This window comes from Cherax quadricarinatus, chromosome 48, assembly GCF_038502225.1.
Source record: "Cherax quadricarinatus isolate ZL_2023a chromosome 48, ASM3850222v1, whole genome shotgun sequence".
Classification (NCBI taxonomy): domain Eukaryota; kingdom Metazoa; phylum Arthropoda; class Malacostraca; order Decapoda; family Parastacidae; genus Cherax; species Cherax quadricarinatus.
The window spans coordinates 23,004,964-23,013,065 of record NC_091339.1 but is presented as its reverse complement, the minus strand read 5'-3'; positions in this window follow the sequence as shown (position 1 = coordinate 23,013,065).

Here is an 8,102-nt window from a genome sequence, read left to right as displayed (position 1 = left end):
GAACAAATGTGACACGACCTATGACTGCTGCACCTCTCCTGCCATACGGTTTATAAGCTGCTTCTCCGCTGATATGCCGTATTCTATTCAAGATTGATGGACTGAACACATCGACTCAAGGTTGAGGGACTGATTACCTCATTCTCCTCCTGTTCTTCAAGTTTCTCCTTCGTATGGACTGATGAAGCCACTGTGTGGCGAAACGTTTCCTCAATAAAGATACCCAAGAGTTGCATATGTGTCTAATTTATCAACAAACAGATCTGTTTGTGACTTGAAAAAGCCCACTGTGTGGGCGAAACGTTGTCAATAAAGGATCACATTATACTGCATATGTGTTTATATTTCCAGGATTCCTGGTTGCTGGCTTGATCGATCAGGGTGTTAGTGCCCACCACCCGTAGTCCATCGTGTACACCACATCCCGATTGATCAGGAACTGTTCAGAGGAATGTGTCGAGTTCTCTCTTGAAGATAACGAGAGGTTTGGTAATCCTCCTTTTGCATGAAGTGAGTTGAAGAGTCGTGGTCCCTTAATACTTATTGAGTTCTTTTAGTGTACTCATCTTTACCCTTCTTTTCATGGGGGGGGGGGTATTCAGCGTATCTGCCAGGCTTCTTGTGTTCATGAGTAGTAATTTCAATGTGAAGCTTTGGGATCACTCCCTCCAATATCTTTCAGGTGTAAATTATGATGTATCTTTTTCGCCTACGTTCTAAGGAGTACAATTCTAGGGACTTCAAGCGCTCCCAATAATTTAGATGCTTGACTGAGTTTATACGAGTTGCGAAGGTTCTTTGTACATTTTCCAGCTCAGCAATTTCAACTACCTTGAAGTGGGTCGTTAATACATAGCAGTACTCTAGCTTAGAGATAACGAGTGACCTGACGAGTGTCATCATTGGCTTGCCATCCCATGTTTTAAAGGTTCTAGTTATCCAACCTATCATTTTTCCTTCCCACTGCGATATCAGGATTATTGTGCTCCTGAAACGTGGGATCTTTTGACATTATCACTCACGTCTCACATTTGACCTACGTTCTATTGAGTTGTTTGAGTTTGTCTTGTACTCTGATCTTGTTTTTATTCCCTTCAGTCTTCCGTAATGAAGTAATTAAAATTTGTCCAAACTGAACATCGTATTGTTGTCAGTGGCCCACTGGAAGACTTGGATTATATCAGCTTGGAGGCTCACTGTGTCTTCTGTGGATGCCGATTTCAAACAAATTCTAGTATAGTTTGTAGACCAGTGTTTCATGGGCATTTACAGCCTGACTTTTAAGTACATAAACGATAACTGTCCACCTGGTTCTTTCTTGAATATCTTATGTTAGCTATCGTAGTAGCGTAGCAGATTTGATTATTGTACTTTACGAGGCGCTAAACCCGTGTGGGTCATTCAGCACAAGGAGTGGTGAAGGCTCGATCCTTCGTCCGCTAGTGGCAGTGTTCTCTCAAGCTAAACTGTTTGATATCGGATTTTGCTCTCCAAGTGTATTATCCACTTTTCTGTAATGTGTGCGCGTGTGCGTGTGTAGGCAGCTGAAAGAGGCTTCGCTTAAAAATACAGTCTAATCCTATTTCATCGTTTGAATAGAATCGTATGCTTTATACCAAAGATTTCTATCCTTTATGTAACATCTGTTAATGGAGACTTATCTTGTAGCGAGAGAGAGCAAGAGAGAGAGAGAGCGAGAGAGAGAGACAGAGAGAGAGAGACAGGGAGAGAGAGAGAGAGCGGGGGAGGGGGGGAATGAGGAGAAGTATAGAGATTCGGGTGTTGGTTACAAAGAAGGTTTAGATGGGTTTCACAACTCTGAGATGGGATTCGAATCTTTTCTTTCACACAGGCTTGTCTCTTACAAGGGATTGTCTCTCACGCAGAATTGTCTCTCACACTCTCGCGGACCAGATAGTGTAAAGAAAAAGTTTCAAATCCTTCCTTAAGTCGTATCTCATTTTATATAGGGAATCGAAAGATGTACCGAATATACCTTGAAGATAAAGCAAGGGTGTGTTTGAGTCAGGGAGAATGTGAGGGAAGAGGAAGAAAGCAAGTGTGAAAGGGAGAGAGTAAGTGTAGAGGGAAAGGGGAGAGTAAGTGAGAGGGAAGAGAGATAGATGAATGAAAAGCTCTATACTTTACAGCACCTCTGTCAAGTATAGAGCTTTTCCTTCACTTATAAAGCTCTTCCGTCAAAATATATATAATTCCGGCCAAATATACATAACCTCGTATATAAACTATTAGCGGGAAAAAATACAGCGCTCACGCCAAAAGGGTACCGTTCTCGCCAAATATACAGCATTCCCGCCAACTATTCACCATTCCTGTCAATTGTACAGCAACTCAAACAAAAACAATGACGCATCAGAGAGCTAATGATACTGAAGCCATTGTTTCCTTGCTTGTTACACGCAGTAACTGGCTAGGTACATAGACCTATTTTGATTGGCTCTTAACCGGTCATCATTAGTCGTTATTAGCAAGAGGATTTTATTGTGATTCATGGCCGCAGATTATTCTTAATTGCCCATATACATGTTTTGCTGCTAGCTGGAGAGAGAGACACGCACACACAGAGATAAACAAGAGACACCAGAAGAATAATTAAATGCGAAGATTGAAGGGAAGAATATGGAGTACGTGTAAAAGTTGCAGAATGAGACACTTGCAACAGTTGGGAATCTTTATTGAGGAAACTCTTCGCCAGCCAGTGGCTTCTTCAGTCCAATACAGAGAAGAACGAAGAAAGATGAGGAGGAGTTTAAGGTAATCAGTCCCTCAGCCTGGCGTCAATCAATCGACTCAATTAATCGACGTCAGTCAATCGACTCCAGGCTGAGGGACTGATTACCTTAAACTCCTCGTTTTTCTCCTTTCTTCTCTGTTTTGGATTCAGGAAACCACTGTCTGATGAAAAGTTTCCACAATAAATATTCCCAAATGTTCTTTAAGTGTCTCATTCTTCAACTTGTCGGGTTTCTAAACTACATCACATGTAAAAGTGGTTGAAGGAAGAAGATCGAATCCTCCTTGAATCACTGGACACTGAGGATTATTACGTGGCTACACAGTAGCAACTCATGTCTCAGTGGTTAGGGCAGAGTCGGCTTGTAACCGAGCGATTCAGGATTTGAATCCTGAGCTCAGCGAGGCGTATTATAAGTTTCCTTGCGCCCACCGTCCCTGTCACCCTAGCAGTCACTAGGTACTGGGTTGTAGGTAGCAGCCTGGATTATTATTATTATTATAATCAAGGGGGAAGCGCTAAACCCGGAGGATTATACAGCGCCTGGGGGGGATGTGGAAGGCATTCAGGCTTAATTCGGGGAACTGGATCACAGATCCAATTCCCTAAATCAAGAGCCCCTCACCAACATCAAGGAACCTTCCTTGAGGGGTAGCAGCCTGGAGAAAGAAATGATCTGAGATAACAGCTGTTAGCTTGTGGAGAAAAAATGTAGGAACGCTAAAACATATTAAAAAGTCAATCGTAGTTTTTTTTAATGTAACTTTTTTTCGACATATAAGGCGCGCAATCATATGAGACAATGTTTCCAAGCAGTTGTAACGTAACTGTAGTAAACAACTGCTAAAGCGTAACACAGAGCTTACCCTTGACCATGACCTTGAGCATACAAGGCGCAGGCTGATTTTCCAGGCCTTTTTGTGGTAAAAAAAAAAATGCGCCTTGTATGCCAGAAAATAGGGTCATCTGGCATTAGATAACAGTATTATTTTACTCAAGCCTACTGCTCTTTACTGGAATGGAATGACTTCATACTGATGACGCCCTCTTGCACCAGGGAATTGTTGCTTTCCCGTTCAGTGGATCAAACCTGATTATTCTTTCATTCGCTTGGCGCTGTGTGAGCCCTACGCGATTAGGGTTTCATTACAATAAAAGTTCATTTACGTCAGCTTGAGATGTCAGTTTGCAACGTAGAGATTGTTGCAGTCAAAACAAAATTTCTATTAGCAAGTTTGGGCATAGTATTCTTGAAATGATTGTCAGTGGTGTGTACTAGGCTTTGTCAGTAGTGTGTACCAGGGAGTGTGTCAGTGGTGTGTACCAGGGTGTGTCAGTGGTGCGTACCAGGGTGTCAGTGGTGTGTACCAGGGTGTGTCAGTGGTGTGCACCAGGGTGTGTCAGTGGTGTGTACCAGGGTGTGTCGGTGATACGTTGGAAGGTCCGTCAGTAGATAATTAGCCAATCCGAGCTGTCAGTCGTCCAATCACAGGCTCTGATGGGGCCGCATGATGGTCGCTTGTTAATATATTAATGACGATGAATGTATTAATGATAGACTATTATGCTAGTTAATCGCTGTGTTTAGTCTTGTATGAATGTATGTTTTGTGTATGTATTTTGTGTGTGTTTAGTGTGTATTACACCCACCACTGTGTGGTTGTGGATGTTGAGCTTCAGCTCCTGGGTAAGATTTTTTAACTTGCAAGCGCAGTGAGTGTATAGTCGCGATCTATATACCACACCTAGTTTTAAAACAGCTACACCAACATGTCATACTATCAGCAAAACCTCAACAAACCACCTCCTGCCAAGAACACCACACCAACAATAACTCAGACTACCACAACACCAACACTTGTGAGGGTGTTGACCACCGCCTCCTTAGTAATGTGAATCCTGATGTAGGATATTGTTACCACTGGTAACTTGAGTTTCCAAGTGACAAACAGCTTGTTTACTGGGAGTCGAGCTTGAGACAAATAAAAGAGGCTCAAGTTATATGGTGTATGATTCACGAGGAACATTACCCAGACTGTGGGAAACGAGCCAAGTAATAATGTATAATTCAGGCCTTGGGCAGAGCATATTCTTGTACTGACGAATTAAGACTTAACATGCTTATTTGAAATTGCGTGGATCGTCAGAATTTCCCTGGAAATTTGGAGTTAATAATCTCATTGTAGGGTCTGTGGTGTTGGGAGGGGAGTTTGGCATCTTATATCCATAGGCTAGACTACGGAAACACTCTTGAGTCTTCACTCGAGAGGAAAGACGGAAGCTTGCACTAGACTCATAACTTGAGACTAGAGTGATAGAGCTATTGCTGGAGTAGACAATGATTCAGAAGGATCTGCCAGGGTTGTGTGTGGAAGCTAAGAAACTTTCACTAAACGAGATAAACTTAATTATATTTATTGTGCAGTTTATTTCTATCCCCCGAATTTTCATAGTTGTGCAATACTTTGTTGTATTGCCCATATAAAGTTATATTCTACCTCCTGTATCTTATATATGTATTTAATAGACGATTTTTATGAAGTATATTCATTGTCTGGTTAATTACTAGTTAGTGCTGTATCTGGGGTGATGAGATAACATCACACCAACAACACCACAGTATCATCATCTCACACCAACAACACAACACCACCACCACCACTCCAAAAAAATTCACCAACACCACCACCATACTAACAAAAATCACACCAATACCAACAGCACCACCACACCAACAACACCACCACTCCGACAACACCTTGTATTTCACACCATCAACACCACCACTCCGACAACACCTTGTATTTCACACCATCAACACCACCACTCCGACAACACCTTGTATTTCACACCATCAACACCACTACGCAAACAGCACTACTGCCACACCAACACTTCGCACCAACATCTACATCACAAGAACACAGACTCAAACCAACATTACCTCACGCCAACACCACCACTACACCTACATTTCCTCACGCCACCATACCAACATCACCACTACCATACCAACACCAACAACATACATAAGACACCATTCCCTACTAATCACGCCAGCACCGCCATATACACAAACCTCGTCCAGTCCCCTTCAATCGAGAAATTCCATTTACAAAAAGCATCACTTTAATCTATCACCATTGTCTGCCCTTAAAAGGTAAGCCCATTTTTTAAGAGAATGTCCGCCCTTCCTTTTTGGGGATTTAGTTGGGCTACCATTGGTCTTGGAGGGATTTAGGATAATGGGAGGATTGGAGGATTAATTAACGTTGGAAAAACTTTCCAGGACTGGAAGCCATTTTTTTGGGGGGGTGGGGCTTAATCCATGGAGGTATTTATTGTCTTATTTCCACTTCAGCCTCGAGACTGGTGAAGGGCTTTTGTTCCAAGGGATTAGAGTTGCCTTCCCGTTCTTCAGATCAGCCCTGATTACCTCCCATTCTTCAGTCGCTGCATCACCCATACAGGTCTAGTGCTTTCCCATGAATGAAATAATTTCGGTTAGGTTGCTCAGAAACAGACGTTCCAGTAGCAAGGTCTCCTGGTGTAGGTGACTTTACTACCACCACTTGACGACATCTTATATGGAGACTAATAATGACACCATTCAGCGTGCATTATTATTATAATCAAGGGGAAGCGCTAAACCCGGAGGATTATACAGCGCCTGGGGGGAGGATGTGGAAGGTATTCAGGCTTAATTCGGGGAACTGGAGCACAGATCCAATTCCCTAAATCAAGAGCCCCTCACCAACATCAAGGAACCTTCCTTGAGGGGCATTCAGCGTGCAGCCCATCATGGCGTCACCAGGGACACTGGTGGTGATGTGAACGTTTCCAGGTGTATACCTCAGTACCGCATTGCCAGACGTGTTGTGGGAATTTTTTATTATTTTTAATTTCCTTGTTTGTGTGATGTTACTCATGTTCTTAGTCTCTCTCTCTCTCTCTCTCTCTCTCTCTCTCTCTCTCTGTCTCTGTCTGTCTGTCTGTCTGTCTCTGTCTGTCTCTCTCTCTCTCTCTCTCTCTCTCTCTCTCTCTCTCTCTCTCTCTCTCTCTCTCTCTCTCTTTTTTTACACAGGGTTTGACAAGGTTAAGGATCCCTAGCTTTATTGACAGCTATATTACAGGTTAAGGATTCCTAACTTTATTGGCAAGCTAAGAGCTGTTACCTACATCAGCTCATTTGAAAGCATTTTTATTGTTATGAGACATACAAGTAGGGAACAGGACCTACCAAACCTCTTCTCATGTGTTACTTTTCTCCCTCTCACATTTGACATTACCGACTTTCCCTCAGTCCTCCTTCCAGTCCCTGCCCTCGTGACACAGCTGACAAATCGGTTGTCAGCGAGACCAGCGAGAGTGGTTGTCTTCCCTCTCACGCGCTGACCCTTGCTAATTGGTGGTTTGTTTTACTGCTGTGGTGATGATGGTTGGTGAGAAAGGGTGGTGATATGGATATGAGGGGAGGAGCGGAGGAGGAGGGTGTGATGGTGAAAGATATGATAGTGATGGTGTTCTTAGTAGTGGTAGTGGTGGTGTGGTAGTGATTGGAAAAGGTGTAAAGAGGGTAGCATATCAGGTATGGTTGATAGCAGCTATAATAATGCTAATACAAATATTGCTACTGCTACTACAACAACTACTACTACTACTAATACTACTACTACTAATAATATATTAATAACGCTGTTACACTGTTTTTAGCATTTTTAGCAGGCAAAATATTTTTACCCGAAGTACGTTTATTCTCTTTTATGGTAAAAAAAAATCTCGTGATTGTCTTGACGAAATAGGCATCATCATCATCATCAGGATATGTGAACAAAAATTAAGCTTTTTCTGAACATGACACAGATCAGTATTGTGAAGAGTATAGAATACTAAGATCACTTGAAATATAAGGGCTGAAAACGTACCAGAAGAACTTGTTGCCTCAACCAAGATCGCGCAGAAATGACACAGGTACTCAATGGACGAACCATTCAAGGTTAACAAAATGAGACAACCTACACAGGGGAGACACATTATTATTATTATTATAATCAAAAAGAAGCGCTAAGGGGAGACACAACTATGTCAGTGTAAACAATCCAGCTACGAACGTATTGTTATCGAATCCAGGCGTAAATTCCTTAATATACAAGCTCTAAAATTCTTAAATACGTTGAAGGTATCCCTTCCTCCTTTCCATTTGGAGTATCCCACAAATCCTTCCCCCGGGTTAAAAATCCGAAAAAATATTATAATTCAACATGCAGTAAAAAATAGATTTTGTTTCAGCTTAATTATTCAATAAACAACAATAATTTGACTACTCCAGGTAGTATAATTCAATATA